Raw genomic sequence first — 16,770 nt, 5'->3', positions numbered from 1 at the left:
ACAGTGGACAGCAGGAAGCCTTTAGCACTCCTCACCTGCACACCTATTGTGACTTTAAAATTGGTCTTCCATCCCCAGAGGTGCTGTGAGACTACAGCAGATCTGGATTTTAATACACTGATCTACTACCCTTGTGTCCAACGTAGCCCCAAGACACTCCCACCATTCAGAGAAAGTCCCTTTTCCCAGAGAAAGCCTGGGAGAAAAGATAAACTTTGCATAGTGCCCTCAAGGTCAATATCCTTGTGCTCTAGTAACCAACTGGGGAAAGCAAGTCCCAAAGACAGAGACCCTCTGCTGCAACTCTCTCTATTGCAGGGTCCTCCTGACTAAGCCAGCAAACTCTTGTTTCACATTTCTCAGCTGTTCTTAGACTGTGGCAGAATAATACAGGCACAGACGTAATCTCTGCCACAGCAAGGGTCTGAATGCCTGGCACTGGAGAGGTTAAATGAAAGCCAGCCAAAATAAATAGGATAGTATTGTTTTCCCATGGATTTTTTGTTTTGATTAAATGATGAAGAGATTTACAACCCCCCCCCCCTTTTTAAAGAAATGTAGTGAAAAACAGCTAACACTGTAAATTTCCTACTAAATCCATTGCACATTATCTAAGAGGTGTGGATCTATCTATCATTATCAGGTGTGCGCCCTGGGGCATTTGGTGGGGCCGCTGTGAGACACAGGAAGCTGGACTAGATGGGCCTATGGCCTGATCTTATGTTCTTAAGAGCTGTCAAATATATTTTAAATGTACCACAACAAAAACGAGATTGTGAAGGCATTTTTGTTTAAGTATCTTGCAAGAATATCCTGTGCTGTCTTGCTGTTTTGTTTTATTCTGAAAATCAGATAAGAATCTACTGGGGAAACTGAAGATCTTCCTAACTGAGCTATCTTTTAAGTAATGGCTCTCTTATATTTAGCCAGGGAAGAGCAACTGTCCCTATTCAGCCCAGCACCATCATCTTTTCAGGTGGCTAGAAAAGTCTGCTCATGTCTTTTTCTACTCTTTTTATATTATTAGCCCCTCTGGGTCAAGGAACCATGTTTTCATTTCTGCTGCTATCTAAACAGCTTTATGAACTCTGTTGAAAGTAGTATATAACGATTCTTCTAAATACCAATGACAGAATCCCCATTCCAATGGTACACCAATATCATTCATTAAAAGGTAAACTGTCTTGACACTCTCCCACAAGCCAAACTGTTTGAACTTGGGAACAATCTGCGTCACTGCATCTTCTTGCTTACAAAATCCTACCAGTATAGAATGCAAAGGAAATGACCCCAATTAATGGCATATTTTAATATCACCAATTAATGCTTCAGCTAAGAAAGCCAGAAGGCATATTTGGCCCACTCCTGTATAGCTTTTACGCATCATGAAAACAAACCAAACCACTGTTTCCATCCAAACTTTTACAGCCTAATCCTACACAAATGTATCCAAAAACCCCACTGAGTTCAATGAGACTTGAGTTCTAAGTGTGCCTAGAATTGTACCTTTAGAACAGGGCTGCCCAAACCCCGGTCCTGGGGCCACTTGCGGCCCTCGAGGCCTCTCAATGCGGCCCTCAGGGAGCCCCCAGTCTCCAATGAGCCTCTAGCCCTCTGGAGATTTGTTAGAGCCCACGCAAGCCCGACGCGACTGCTCTCAGCGTGAGGCAGACTGTTTGACCTCTTGCGTGTGCTGTGGGATGAGGGCTCCCTCCAATGCTTGTTGTTTCACGTCTGTGATGCAGTAGCGGCAGAAAAGGAAAGGCCAGCCTTGCTTTGTGCAAGGCCTTTTATAGGCCTTGAGCTATTGCAAGACCTTCATTCATTCATATAAGTTCATCTTTAATATATTCACTTATGTAAACTTATGTAAATTTATTCAAATTTTAAATGGAAATTAATTCTTTTTCCCCAGCCCCCGACACAGTGTCAGAGGGACGATGTGGCCCTCCTGCCAAAAACTTTGGACACCCCTGCTTTAGAAGTAGGTGCAATCACAATATATTTTAAGGCACAAGCCTTTGTCCTGACAGGGCTTCTGCCTGCTGCACAATAAGCAAAATCCAGCTTTTCCTATCATAGTACCAGTATGCTGTAAGAAAGCTTTATTTACAGAACTTCTGCTTGTCATGCAGCTGCTAAAGACACAGGAGTTCAAAGTTCAAAACCCTACAACATCTTTAGACTTCAGTAACTTACAGCACAATTCTATGCTACTGAATTCAAGGAGACTTACTCCCAGGAAAGTGTGCACAGGGTTACTGCAGCCAAATAGACATTTCCCAACAATATCAAGACTACTATACCCATTGCTCCTCCTAGATCCTGAATTCTGTGCACACCATGCAAAATTTAGTTGCACACAGCAATTTTACTGACACCTGTATAACTCAACGAATAACCTGAACTTACAGATTTCCATTGCTGAGACTGGTTTCAGTATCAAAATGAATATTCTTATTCTACTGACATATCACACTGAGCTGTAATCCTAAAACACAATTATCTGGGAATTAGCCCCATTGTACACAGTAGCATTTACTTCTGAATAAACACACATACGTTTGCAAGATTTCGTATTCTCTGTCCTAAGCATTATTTTTCACTTTCACAGCAAGTCTTAGAACCAGATTATATTATAACCTTAGAATTTAATTTTTTTTAAGCTTCCAGTTTGTCCCCTAAAAGCAAGCAAGTGAGTTATGAATGGAAACCAAGGCCTCAGACATTAAATGCATGCATCAAACTATGATTCACACTCCCTATTCTGACACCCAGTTAGGGCCAAATAGCTAATGTTTGATATCAACCACACCACTTTTCCTTTATCATCACTGAAAATGTACAGTATATGATCCCAAAGGCAGAGCAAAACATTAAGGTTACTGAAACTAGAACTGAAGTATCAATAGTATCCATTTAAGCCTGATGAAACTGCATGGATTTCTTCAGCTGTCAACTATCAAGTGAAATGTAATTGAGGGGAAAGGAAGAAAGAGTGTGGTCCCTGTTCTGCAAGTTTCACAACAAGAGAATGGGTCTGACATAAGGGACTAAAGAATCAGTCACTGAAACACAGAACATCCAGCAACCCTCAGCTGGCTACAAAACACTGATCAAAACAGTACTGTACTGACATGTAAAGCTGTAGTACTTCTGCAATGGAAGATGTAACCACAAGAACGAAAGAGCAAGAGTCCAAAGGATATCCTTTTGTACAGCTTGTCCAAAAGATATATTAAATGTCACTTCGCTGTCCAAAACAGCTAAAACCACAAATGGCTAAAGTACAACCAAATTGCTCTTGCCTTCCTGGAAAGACACAGGCTTACAACCTGTTCATATGCATGTTTACTCAGAAGTTTACTAACTTCCAAGTAGATGTGCATAACATTGTGACCTACAGGCTGTCATCTTTGGTGTTTCACTGACCTCAATAAAATTCACTTCCAAGTATTTATTTCCCAGATTTTTATACCATCCTTCCTCAAATGAGCTCAAGGTGGTATACTGTACATGGTTCCTTCCTTTTTGTCCTCACAACAACCCTATGAGGTAGACTAGGCTGATAGATAATGACTAGCCAAAAATCACCCAGGAAGTTTTATCCCAGGCTGAGCCGGGATTTCAACCGGAACAGAGTCCAATTCCACAACCACTACACACACCCTGTTAAGTGTCTCCTGCACACAACCATGTGGCACCTTATATAGCCTCCTCGAACACGTGAATTTAAGAGCCAATGCACTGCTGCTGTGCAGTTCTTCCAGCAAAATGTACTTCTAAGGCTCCAATCCAGTGCACACTGACCTGAGAACAAGTACTTTTGAACATACTGCATGTTTCTTTCTATCCAGAGCTCTTTCACAGTACAGTATGTCACCTTTAATGAATTTATTCTTGACCCCCAAAGTTGCCCCAAGAGTCACCCAAAGGAACAGCATCTCCCTAAGATCACACAGGAAGCTTGGAACATGCTGAGACCAGAATTCACCTCATGCTGGATTTTAAAAAGGAAGAAAGAGCACCATCCTTCTGATCCCAAAAATCCAAACTGCAGTATTCTGTACTCTTGCCACATTCTTGAAAACTAGGAAAGTACAACCAGTAAGTGAGAGTATGGTCTATGAAGCTTCAAATGTACTTAACAAAATCTAAATATAAGAGTGACATAGTTCAGATGCTTTACAAATCAAACCAGTAATCGTAGCCAAGATGTCAAGAGCATTAGAAGTAGTTGTGCAATAGTAAGCAACACACAGGTGACCATGTAAGCCAGGGGTGCTCACACTTTTTTGGCTCGAGAGCTACTTTGAAACCCAGCAAGGCCCGGAGATCTACCAGAGTTTTTTTTACAATGTTCGCGCCATCATAACATATAACATTTATGTGTACAATGTATGTTGGTGTACCTTGAGCCCCATTGAGTATAACAGGACTTACTCCTGAGAAGACATGCCTAGGATTAGGCTGTGAGGCTGCAATCCTAGCCACACTTACCTGGGAGTAAGCCCCATTGAGTACAATGGGCCTTACTCCCGGCGTTTCACCCAGAGGCACCTGAAGGGGGGGGGGTCAGCACTCCGCGATCTACTCATTTTGCCTCGCGATCTACCAGTAGATCACGATCCACCTATTGAGCACCCCTGAGTAAGCGCTTGGGACACTTGCCAAAAAAAAGTCAATTTACTAAGCACACTTTCTAAGGAGCAAATCCCATCACACTTGGGAGACATACTCCTGAGTAAACACAGTTAGGATTGCAGGGTTCAACACCAAAGAGTCAGTTAATTCTATTCCAGGACAACCAGAACTGAGTTAAGCCATTTCTGCCCAACTTACGCAACAGGGATCAAATGAATACACCTGCAGGCTGGGCAAAAATGCTAATGAATATTTTTCAGCAAGAGATTTTATGCAATGCACAACGCATGTACTCTAGGGGAGGTGACTGGGATTCAACAGCCCTACTCCAGTGTAAATAGTTTGCAGCCTGGTGACAGCCAGTGGACAGTCACACTCTAAGAGTCTGCTTGCTCAGAAGTAAAGCTGGGGTTACAGATGTACACTTAAGCAAGTTTGTGGAGCCAGATTACCTTTGGATAAAGGGAGGGGGAGAGGATTACTAGCAAGCTTATCCTAGGGCAGTGATTTTCAACTTTTTTGTCTCATGGCACACTGACAAGGTACTAAAATTGTCAAGCACACCATCAGTGTTTTGACAACTGATAAGGCACACCATGCTGTTGGTGGGAGGCGCACATCCCCCAATGGCCCTATTAATAAATGACACCCCCCCCCAAACACCAGTGGCACACCTGCAGACCATTCACAGCACACCAGTGTGCCATGGCACAGTGGTTGAAAATTGCTGCCCTAGGGGTCCCTCTCCCCCACTGAACGCAGGCACATCTTGAGTTGAGGTTTGTGGACACCAGTCAAATCAAATCACTGGCTTCAGAGTGCTCCAACTCACTTCTGGATGACATCCAGAAGAAGCCTGAAATCTTATTCCTGTTCTCAAGTGAGCTGTCAGGCAATGAGTGTGTGAGGCTTCCAGTTCCTGGGGAGAAGTTACTCAATGGCTCATTAAGACTGCAATCCTAACCTCACTTTCTTGGGAGTAAGTCCCAGTGAACACAATAGGATTTACTTCTGAGTAGACCTGGTTAAGGTTGTGCCCTTAGGTTAGGCTAGGTGCACCCCCCCCCCAAGTAAAGCAGATTAGAAATGATGGGCCAAAAACACCACTAATGGGGGGGGGGAACCCTACAGAAGGGCATCCAGCTGTGTGGTTTGCAGCTGGACCCATCCATTGTTATTCCAGGGCAAACAATGCGTGCGCCTCTCTTATCTCTGCACAGCAAACCCAAGCAGGAAAGCCACTCGCCCTTACTACAAAGGCTTGGCTCTCGTAAACACAAGCAGAGCAGCCCAAGCGTGGGCACAGTCACACTCGGGGCGTGCTCGGCTCTGTTGTCCCCAAGCAGCCAGGACAGAAGTGGAGGGAGGAGAGGGGAAGCCCCTGCGCAGTCCAAAGGAGAGGAGCAGCAGGAAAGCTCCCCAAAGGGGACAGCATCCCCCGTGCCCAGCAGGCAGGCAGGCACTTTCCTCCGCCCTCCCAGGCTGGGGTTCCCTGGCTTGGGGCTGCAGCCCTGTGCGCACTTTCCGGAGAGCAAGCGCCACTGAAGACCACGGGACTTACTTCTGAGTAGGCACCCAGCCCTCCAAGGACCCTCCGCCTGGGAGACGTGTCAGCGCAGCAGCCGATCTCCTCGGGAGCGACTCCGGAGAAACTTCTGCCCCACTTGCCAGGCGCGCCGCCCCCTGCGGGAGTTGCAGCCACCGCGCCCCGCAGATGCCCGGGAGACGTCCAGGGAATGCCCCGACGGTCAGGAAGGACGCCGCGAGTGGCTCCGGCGTCCACCCCCTCGTGCTGGCAGAGCAACAGCCCCGGCGGGCGACTCGTGCTCGGGCCCGTCCGTCAGAGCGGCGGAGGCTGGCGATTGGGCGGCGGGCGGGGCTGCTGCGCTCTGCGATGGGAACCAGGAGCCCTTGCCAAGGAGCGCTCCTCCTTCCTCGCCTCCCGGCGCTCCCCCTTCCCTGCGATGAGCCCCGGCCGAGCCTTGCGCTTCACCGCGCCGGAGGGCAGCTGCAGCCCCGGCCAGGCTGGGCAGGGTGCGTGTGCGCTGGTGTCTTCCTCGGCTGCAGCAACTGGGTCTCCCAGTCCCTTCTCCCTCCCTCCGGCTCCGCATCTCGGACACTCGGGGGTTATGCAACGCTTCAGTTCTCGGAATTTCCCCTCCTTCCCTCCCCTGTCTTGCAGTTTAGAGCCCAGCCTGTCTACTCAGAAGTAAGTCCCACTGCAGTCAATGGACCTTACTCCCAGGAAAATGCGGGAAGCACTGCAGCCTCAGATAACAAAAGACTGCAGCCAGCCCATTTTGGGGGGTTCTTTTTTGTCCCCCACATTTCTGATTTACTATGCAAAATTTGCCCCACGGATATAGGACATGTGCTTTTCTTTCTGCCTTGAAAAGAAGACATTCACCCAGTTCTAACCCACGCCCACATTAAAATTACTGAGGCCCCGATCCTGCGCACACTTACCTAGGCAGGGTGACCCGATGTCATAAGCACAAAAGAGGGCAAGGTACCCCAAAATGTGGGACTTCCAAGAAAAAAGTAGAAAGTGACCAAATGAAAGCTAAAAACAGTCATATATTGTTTTCATGTGGTTAAACACTATTCTTATTTATTACATTAAATTTTAAACTATAATTTATTTCATATAATTTATTAATTGCAAGAAGGCTATGTGCTGCTTGCAGCAGCCCGCTCACAGGGAAAAGGAGGATATTTAATTTCTTTTCCAGGACACAAGGCTAAAAAGAGGACATGTCCTGGAAAAAGAGGATATCCTGTCACCCTGTACTTAGGGGTAAGCCTAATTGAACTTCTGAGTGAACATGTATAGGATTGCACAGTGCATATAAACTGGATTGTGACAATGCAACACAATCCTGTGCTTGTTTACTCAGAAGTAAGTTTCACTAAGTTCCATGGGACATAGGACCAAATCCGATCCAACTTTCCAGTGCTGATGTAGCAAAGCTAATGAGGTTCTGCCGTTGGGGGGGCAGTTGGAGGGGAGGCCTCTTCAAGGTAAGGGAACATTTGTTCACTTATCTTGGCGCTGCACTGTGGCGGTTCCAGAAAGCTGGATAGGATTGGGCCCTCATTGAACAAAACAGAGAAGCCAGTTGTTAGGTTTAGTTGGATATAAAAGATGACTTCACCAGGGCTGGAAATTTGGATAGGATTGGGCCCTTAGTTACACTTACTGTGCTTTAGGATTCGCTGCCAGAAAATCAACAACAGGTTCCTGAAGGATTCAATGGGGATTTTCTTCCAAGAGAATTGTGTAAACTCTACTCCCCGAACAGGAACTACATACAACAAAAGATTCAAATTGCTAACATCTGGATCTGACAAGATCATGCAAGGCAGAGATAACCAAGTATTTCGAAGGTCAGCTCCTCTCCCCATCCTGCCTCCTTCTTTGATTTTAAAAAGCACACTCACAAGTAGAAAAGGAGGCTGCAAAAAAAGCAGAGTCCTAAAATCTGCTAGATTTGCCTCATTTTGACTGTGCATAGGCAGTGTTCCCCAATGCAATATAAAGCAACAAGAATGGAAAACATCACAAATGTCTGATTTGCAGCTGGAGATTGTGGCCTGCTATGCTGTTGTCCTGAGCCCAAAGGCTGTCTGTGCCAAAGGGCCTTCCATGCAGCACAAGCTCTTGTTTATTCAATCAGAAATAAATCTTGCTCTGTTCAGTGTGACTAACTCCCAAGTAAATGTTCATAGGATTGCAACCTTAGTCTTTTTACCACCAGAAGCAAAAAGGCCATGACCTGGCCCACACATACAGCTTGCCTCACAAACAGTATTTGGAACTCCTCAGGTGGAAAGTCAGGAAGCAATGGTGTGGGAACAGTTAAAAAATTTTAAAAATCTCTTACAGCTCAATCCTATGCATGTCTGCTCAGAAGTAAATCCCATAGATTTTAATGAGACCTACTTCCAGGTAAATGTGTATAGGATTGCAGCCTCAAACAAGCAAAAACCTATGCTACAGCTCTGTCACATAAGTTTACAGGAAACCTATAGTTAGTACCTGAAGTGGGAAAGTTCTGAGATAGTCAGATAGACAGTACAACTTTAGATTGCAAGTGTCATATTTTTGAATTCTTCCCTGCATAAACAAACCTTCCTGTAAGTAGAAAACTGGCACATCAAGGTGCTGATAGGGCTAGAACTTTTCTCCATGGTGTGCTGGTTTTGTTCTGGTATTTTGGAGAGGGGATTGTTTGTAGGGAAATCACATCTCCATTTGCCACCCAGAGTAGAACACTCACTTTGCCAACTCAGGACTCTTAACACCTAATTCTGTTATGTGAACAAGCATACTAAAAATGCATGGCTTGAGTATTTCCAGCCTGCATCAGTTTCATATACAGGCATGCACAGGGCCAACCAGTTTTCAGAGATGGGGAGAAATTTCCTCCATGTATGGCACAATTTTAGGCATGCCTTTGATCACTGACAAACTGATGTCACATGTTTTCATGCTACTTACTGAGAGTCTTAAAAGTAACATGGAAAGTGAGGGCCTTCTCAGAGGGAAGCATCTCATTTAACAGATGTACGCCAGAGATGTGTGGTGCAGGATCGCCCCACTGTAGTTCCTCAAAAAGCACAGCCACTGCTGCTGAAGTTGTGAGTGAGCAAACAACCCACGTACCTGGAGTGTAAGTGTTTGCACACTCAGCTTCGGTAGTGGTGCTTTTTGAAGAACTCTGGTGGGGTGGTCCTGCTTCACCTGTCACTCCTGCCTCACGTGTCTAATGTACACAGACCTCATATAGACATGTTTCCACAAACGTTTAACAAAGCACATCTAGACACAATACTGGAAGTCACATGGCAAAGATTAAACTTGAGTAAGGACACAATCTGATGTTTGCCCCAAAAGGGGTCAAGCCTCTGGTCACATTCTGAGCAGATATCCTTCTCAACCCCTGCAGCCCTAATAGCCAAGTACAGTACTTACTACCAGAGTTGGAGAACGGAAGGCAGTGGCTTCCAGTAGTAGGGGCTTCCAGGACTCTAGTGGGACAGAGGACTTCTTTTCCACAGAGGACAGGAACTACCAAACCCAGAAAACCTGATGGAAAACTAACATTTGCATCATGACCAGTGAGAAGAAGCTCTTTGAAGGACTTCTCACTGCAGAAATTCTGCAAAGAGCTTCAGTTTTCTGCTAGAGATTCTGCAATTGGTAATTGCAACCTCCAACAGGAAAGGGTACTGTGCTGGGGAGCTGGGCATTCCCTACCTCCCCCCTTTCCTAGCCTCAAACTTCACATTTAGGATAGTAAAGCAATGGTTGACAAAACTGGGGAGAGCATAGAGCTACTCCCCTCAAACAGGCCTGTACTTGTTTTGATTCTGCTTGTGAGCATTCAAGCAAGGACATGCTTTTTTGAGCAGCTCTGGTCAGATGTTCACAGCACCTCTCAATTTAAGTCTGCTTTGCACACTATCAGGGAGGGAGCCCATGCAGCCTGCCCTATTCTTTTATTCTGCTTATCACAGCCTGGCCATGTATGGGTGATGGGTTATTTTGATCTGCTCATCACAACCAGAATCTGCACCCTTACCCACCAACATATTGACTGGCACTGATCATTTTTTTATGGCGAACAAGTCATGCAGCCATTCAGCAGGAAGGAGGACCTCCAGGGAACTTGCACAGATGGAGATTTTAAGAAGGAGCCGCCAGCAGTAGGCCAGTTGTGCACACTTGCCCTTGCTAGAAGAATATTAACTTGAAACTGTGATTGCCACTTAATAGCCTCAAAGTCAAACATGTTTGAGAGTCGAATTCCATGTCTAAAAGAGGGGAGTCTCCTGTTTCTAATCACTTCCAAGCTGACTCACCTGAAGAGAATGACTCACTGTTTGCATTTTGTAGCAATGGAAGATGCCAGGAATGTTGTCTGGCAGTTAGAACTTGTATTGCCAAGTGGGATGCCCAGCTCTCTTCAATATTGCTGGTGGCCCATACTATAGTGGTCCAATGTTCAAGCACATCATGTGCAGCCATTAAATCCTGTGGAGATTTAGTTGGATGTAATTCAATGATGACCTATTCCCAAGTGAGAGTGCACCAAATTGCAGCTTTAAGAGGGCAGTGCTGCTTATGTGTGTGCCTGCAGTTAAATATGGGCCCAAACAGGAAGGAATGTTATGCCGGCAGAATGTTTGTTCTGCCAATATAAGGCGCTTTGCAGCTGTCACAAATGCAACTTTGCCGCAGAGTGTGTCTTGGCTGCCACCAAAATTGGTGAGCAGTCAGATCTGGGCAGCAATGGATACTGGACACCTGAAGTAGGACTGTGCACGGGTCAGGAAGAAGGCAGGGAGGGGGCAGAATGGGGTGGCAAGGGGGCAGGAAGAAGAGCAGATCAGGCCTTGGAAGGGGGCAGGCTTGGCAGCAGTGCTGCCTGATCCACCTTCCATCTTCATGGTCCACCTGATCCACCTTCATGGGTCAACATGGATTTGTGCCAGGGACATCACTGGTGCAGGTCCAAGTAGACTCATCAGGCCAGCATGGGAACAAATGTTCCCTTACTCTGAGGTGGCTTCAACACGCTGAAACTCCCCCATGGATACAGTGGACACCATATTTGCATTGCTGCACAGGGAGTTACGATAGATTGGGCTGTATTGGATGGGCTTAACAAAACTTATAATTAGCCCTGTGTATCTCAACTAGTGATATGAGTACCATCAGTGGTACTTGGGGTGATGTCTGGTGGTACTCACACTACCCCTGCTGCCTGGCAGCGAGACCTGGAATGCAACACAACAAACAGTGGTAGGAGGCTTGGCTTGGCAGGCAGAGCGCCAAAGCATGCTTTTCCGTGCGGAAAAAAGCCTCCTGTCCACCCAGAGCCTCTTACTGGTGTTTGTCACTTCACATCTGGCCTCCCAACCCAGAAGTAACTGGCAATGTCATTGCCAGTTACTTCCAGAGGTACTTTGAATAGGTAGACCATATGAAACAGTACAGCAGAGCACAAACCTTGAGAAACATTGAACTAGCCTTTTCAGACTTGTCCCTCTCTTCTGTATAAGTGGGCAAAATTTAACACGTAGTGGGTCTTCACTAACAGTTGGGTCTTCTCTTCCAAGTTGTGAGGGTGAGGTGAAAACTAATGAATGGATTAGATTAGATGTCTCCTCTTCAGCTAGCCTACAGTGACTTCCAGTCAGGGTTGGCCCAAGACCTCCTGATTCCTGAGATGGCATGCCATATGCTGCTCCCCTTAACCAATGATATACCAGCCTCTGCTCCTTCCACTCTCTGATCTGATGTTCTGCACCACATTTCTTCTTCTTCTTCTCTGTTTCCTCCCTTTCCTTACCAATTCAGGGTGTGGAAGGAGAAGGGGGAGGGGCGAAGGCAAGTAGGCAGACAGAGATGGGCATTCCCTCACCAATCTGCTGGGCTGGCTTTGCTTCTAGCCCTCTGCAAGCATCAGTTCAGAGTCCATTCCCCACCTTTCTTTTGAAGTCAAAAAGAAATGGGTCCTAAATTTCATCATAGGATGTGCCTGCAGGGAGACTTAGGGCCAAATCCCACCCAGTTTTCCAGTACTGGCGCAGCTGTGCCAATGGGGCATGTACTGCATCTTGTAGTGGGGAGGCAGTCACAGAGGTCTCCTCAAGGGAAGGGAACATTTGTTCCCTTACCACAGGGCCTCATTGCAGCTGCACCAGTGCTGGAAAGTTGGATAGGATTGGGCCCTAATTCAGGGACCCAGTGTGTGTTTGCATGGCTTCAGTCCATGCTAGTGACTTCACTAAATCCCAAGCTAGACAATATTGCTAGTGCATGATGAAGGCACATGTACTTGATTTTTGAATGCAAATAAGCACATAATGGGATTCCCTCACATTAGATTAGGACCATGTAGAGGGGGCCGTAACCCATTGCCCCCAGTCCTGATCTGTATCCTTCCCCAACAGTGATTATTTGCCTCTGAAGAAACTTACATTGGTACCAAATTGCCAATGAGAACTTTTCTGGAATAAACAGCCGGGGGGGGGGGGGGGGGAAGAGAGAGAATACAAAACAGGATGCAGCACAAGCCCATTGGCACGATTGCATCAGGGCTGGAAATTTGGCGAGGATTGGACCCTTAGTTACACTTACTGTGTTTTAGGATTGGTTGCCTTAAAATCAACAACAGGTTCCTGAAGGATTCAGTGAGGATTTTCTTCCAAGTGAGTTGCATAAATTGTCCTCCCCAAACAGGAACTACATACAACAAAAGATTCAAATTGTTAACATCTGGATCTGACAAGATCATGCAAGACAGAGATAACCCAAGTACTGTATTTCAGAAGGAAGCTCTTCTTCCCATACCTCCCCCTCCATTCCAATTTGATGGGGACAAAATATTAAAGCCCCCCCCCCCGTCCCACAAGGTTCAGATTGGAATTTCTCACATGTGTAATTACATTATAAAACAACGTGTGCTGGCTCCAATGGTGAAATAGGTGTTTCAGTGTCGTTTGGCCCTAACACAGTGAATGAGAATGACTGTGGGACTAATTAATGCAGGCTGTATAGTTCACATTGCAGGTTTCCTGTTGTTGTCACAGTAATGTCCCATGGAGGACAAACAAAAGAAACATGCTTTTTGCAGCTAGTATTTAATGTGCTGTGCATGTATTTACACAAGTAACACTGATTTCATGATCAGTTCTTGATACCAAGAGGAGTTCAACAAGGGTTCTCTTACATTAAACATGGATATCATTACAAGCCAATCTGATGGGGGGGGCCTATTGGCACTGTTCTATGTCATGTTGAGAGGCAGTATGATGCAGTGGTTAGAGTGCTGGGTTTGACTTGGCAGTGTTTGGGCTTCACTACCACTTTTTCACTCTGTGTCTCTTATTTGTGAGATCAGCAAGACAACATGATCTCAGACTTCTAAATAGGAACACGAAGTGGATCCATGGCAAACCACTTTGATTTGTGAATAAAATAAACACAAACATGAAGGGCTGCCAGAGCTGGTCAGGCACACGATGAGGCTGATCTCTGGCAGGTTTTCTTGATTCATTTCAAACTTGTTGGAACACTCTGCGTGTTGCAGCATGCCATGCCTCTGTTCTTATCACTGCTAGGCTACTTTTAGGATATGTAATCTTTATGTGCGACAAGAGAGGTGTGGGAGAGGAAAGTTCCTCGAACAAAGAGGGAAAATAGTAACTTGCAGCAACATTTAAATGTTAAAGTGTATTCTAGCCTCCAGGTCCATTTAAGGAGATTTGATTCATGCTAAGATTATTCAGAAATCATTAATCAGTGACTGCTCCCCCACCGCATGTTGCTGTGCATGCTCCATTGGTACGGCTGCATCACTTCTGGAAAGTTAGATAGGATTGGACGCTAAGGCTTAGTCCATATGGAATTTGGTTTTGCTCCATTTTAGGCATTCAGCTTGGTTTGCAGATTGGAACACAGAACCTAGGGGATGGCCAAGGTTTGAGGTGACCTTTGGCAATGTATCCTCTGGTGGTGGGCCCCATGGGTAGCAGGCACAGGTTTGTTTCATTCTTGGTGGGCCAGCTGAATGATGGCCTAACTGATGGCGACCATCTGCCATGCTTGTTTTCTCCAACAGTGCCTATACAGCATTGGGTGGACTCACTGAGAATGAAGAAAACCCACATCTCTACCACCACAATAAGTAAATATAGTGCTGTTTGATGGTCACCAGGTGCTGGCTGAGCCCAAATAATCCTAGGGGGTCATGGCAGGCATTAGCAACCAGTAGTTCTTGGGGGTGCTGGGCCCTCAGCAGCTGCCTCAGGGTGACTTGTGCTGATGCCAGGGTTATCTGGGTAAGGAACCCTGGAAAATATATGTGCTTACTGAGAATAAAGCTATATTTGGAAATATTTCCATTACTTAGAGGGCCATATTAACAGGTGAACAAATACAAGATAAGTGGATGGAAGCCTTTCTAGGAAGTGCTCAGATTCTCAGTGTACAGCAGCAAATTAGTGACTTTTTTTACCCCTACTGGGATTACAGACCGTTGTTTACTTCATTAACATGGGTCTGAAACTTACATGCAGAATGCTTTGGGGTAGTTTTAAGGCAAAAACAGCAGACTGGGAATGGGATAAGCACCCCTCCCTCCACCCACTGCTCTTCCAATGCAAACTGATCCTCTTGAGCAGGGGTCTCCAAACCCCGTCCTGGGGGCCAGATGTGGCCCGCGGCCAGCCTCTTGTCCCCTGAAAGCCTCTGGCCCTCTCGACTGAACATGACCAGAGCTGTGCTCTGATTGCATCTGGAGGGTGTTCTGAGGGCCAGAGAGGCTGAGTGAATGAGCCCACTCATTCATTTATTCATTCATCTAATTTCCATCTCTAATTTACTTATTTAAATTTTATATTTAAATTTTTTTCCAGCCCTCAGCACTGCGCAAGATATTTCATGCGGCCCTCTGGCCAAAAAGTTTGGAGACCCCTGTTCTTGAAGATGATTTAGAGTAGAGAAGCAGCCAACAAATTAACATTACCCACAGCTAATGTGTCATGTGTAGTTTGGCCCTAAACCTGAGATTGTAACAGTATAGTTGGCTCTGGAGCAATAAAGAACTTACCCTTCAACAAATAAATAGGAAGCACCTAATTTCCTTCCAAAATGTGTCTGGAATCCTGGATGCACCATTAAATCTCAGCAGATAATGATAACAGAAACAGATTTAAGTAACATAGGCATGATCCAGCCAAATTTCACATTGTTTTAAAAATGAGTTATTTGTGCTGAACTCCCTCATTGAAATCAATGAGGTTTCAAAGTTCTCGACTTTGGCTGAATTATAGCCTCGAAGTTTTAAAAATACATTTTTTAAAATGTGACACTAGTAAATTTTGGAGAGTACATCATTCAATTAACTAAAAAAAAAAAAACACTAATCATCAATACAAAGGTTCGCATATTTATGAATATAAAAAAATTAATTTTTACAAAACACTCAATTTTATCTAACTAGATTTATCTACCCAATCATAAAAAAACTTCCAATATTTTCTTACTCTATCTAAATCTCTCTCTTTCATTCTTTCTGTTAAAACTTCCATTTCTGCTACTTCATAGATTTTATCTATTAAATCTTCCTTAGTTGGTACATCTATAGATTTCCATTTTTGCGCAAACAATATTCTTGCCGCTGTAACAATATTTACAATAAGGTGTTTCTTAGGTTGGTCTTTAATTTCTGATGTCACATTTAGGAGGAATATTTCCGGTTTGAATGGTAATACACAATGCAATATCTCTTGCAACACTTTATGTATCATCTTCCAATATTTCTTTGCTTTTTCGCATGTCCACCACATATGATAAAAAGTTCCTTCTAGCTCATTACATTTCCAACACTTATTTGATAACCCAGAGTACATTTTTGCTAACTTCTCTGGTGTTAAATACCATCTATAAAACATTTTATATAAGTTCTCTTTAAAAGTCACTGCTTTAGTTATCTTAATATTCGTATTCCAAATTTGATTCCAATCATCCATTGATATATTATATCCAAAATTTTTTGCCCAACGCACCGCCCATCTAACATTTAGTGATGCCTTTTGTTTATTAAATTATAAATGATCATATACTTCTTTCGAGATCTCAATAAGGCACATATATACACACACACACATCTTAGTAAAATGCAAATACTGTATGTTTAAATTTCTGAAATTAATTGAATGATTAATCAGTTAAAAGGTAGGTAATTAAACTAAAAACCTGTAATTGCTTGATAGCCTTAAGTATCACCTATGATAAAGTTTCTTGAAATTATTTTTGTAATATAAATAGCTGCTCAAGATAAACACGTCCAGTATAGGTGTAATTTGGCACAAGTCTCAGATTTTTTAAGCTCAGTTATAGACATGAAGTAGCACTTAACATGATATCTAAGTTAAGTGGTTTTTCTCCCATGACCCTCCCACCCTTGAAAATGCTTTTCAGTCAGAAATTAGCCAGGCTAATATAATTGTGATATACAATATGGCATCTCTGGGGAAGAGCAATATCACGAAGGGGCCACACATACACACACACCTTTCAAGGAACAAATTAAATGCTCAGTGAGAAGTATG

At 44.5% G+C, this 16,770-nt stretch overlaps 1 protein-coding gene across 1 annotated transcript in view; it reads right to left on the bottom strand.

Annotated features, from left to right (window-relative positions):
• TGFBR3 (transforming growth factor beta receptor 3) overlaps window positions 1-6,419 on the bottom strand; it is a 160,794-nt gene extending 154,375 nt beyond the window's left edge. The window contains exon 1 of the mRNA XM_066624302.1: window positions 6,206-6,419. The gene's annotated coding sequence lies outside the window, so the exon portion shown is untranslated. The remainder of the gene's footprint in view (window positions 1-6,205) is intronic.
• Between the last annotated feature and the right edge of the window lie 10,351 nt (window positions 6,420-16,770).

The sequence above is a fragment of the Tiliqua scincoides genome, chromosome 4, assembly GCF_035046505.1.
Source record: "Tiliqua scincoides isolate rTilSci1 chromosome 4, rTilSci1.hap2, whole genome shotgun sequence".
Lineage (NCBI taxonomy): Eukaryota > Metazoa > Chordata > Lepidosauria > Squamata > Scincidae > Tiliqua > Tiliqua scincoides.
The sequence above is the reverse complement of the archived record's forward strand: the minus strand, read 5'-3'. Positions and strand labels throughout refer to the sequence as shown.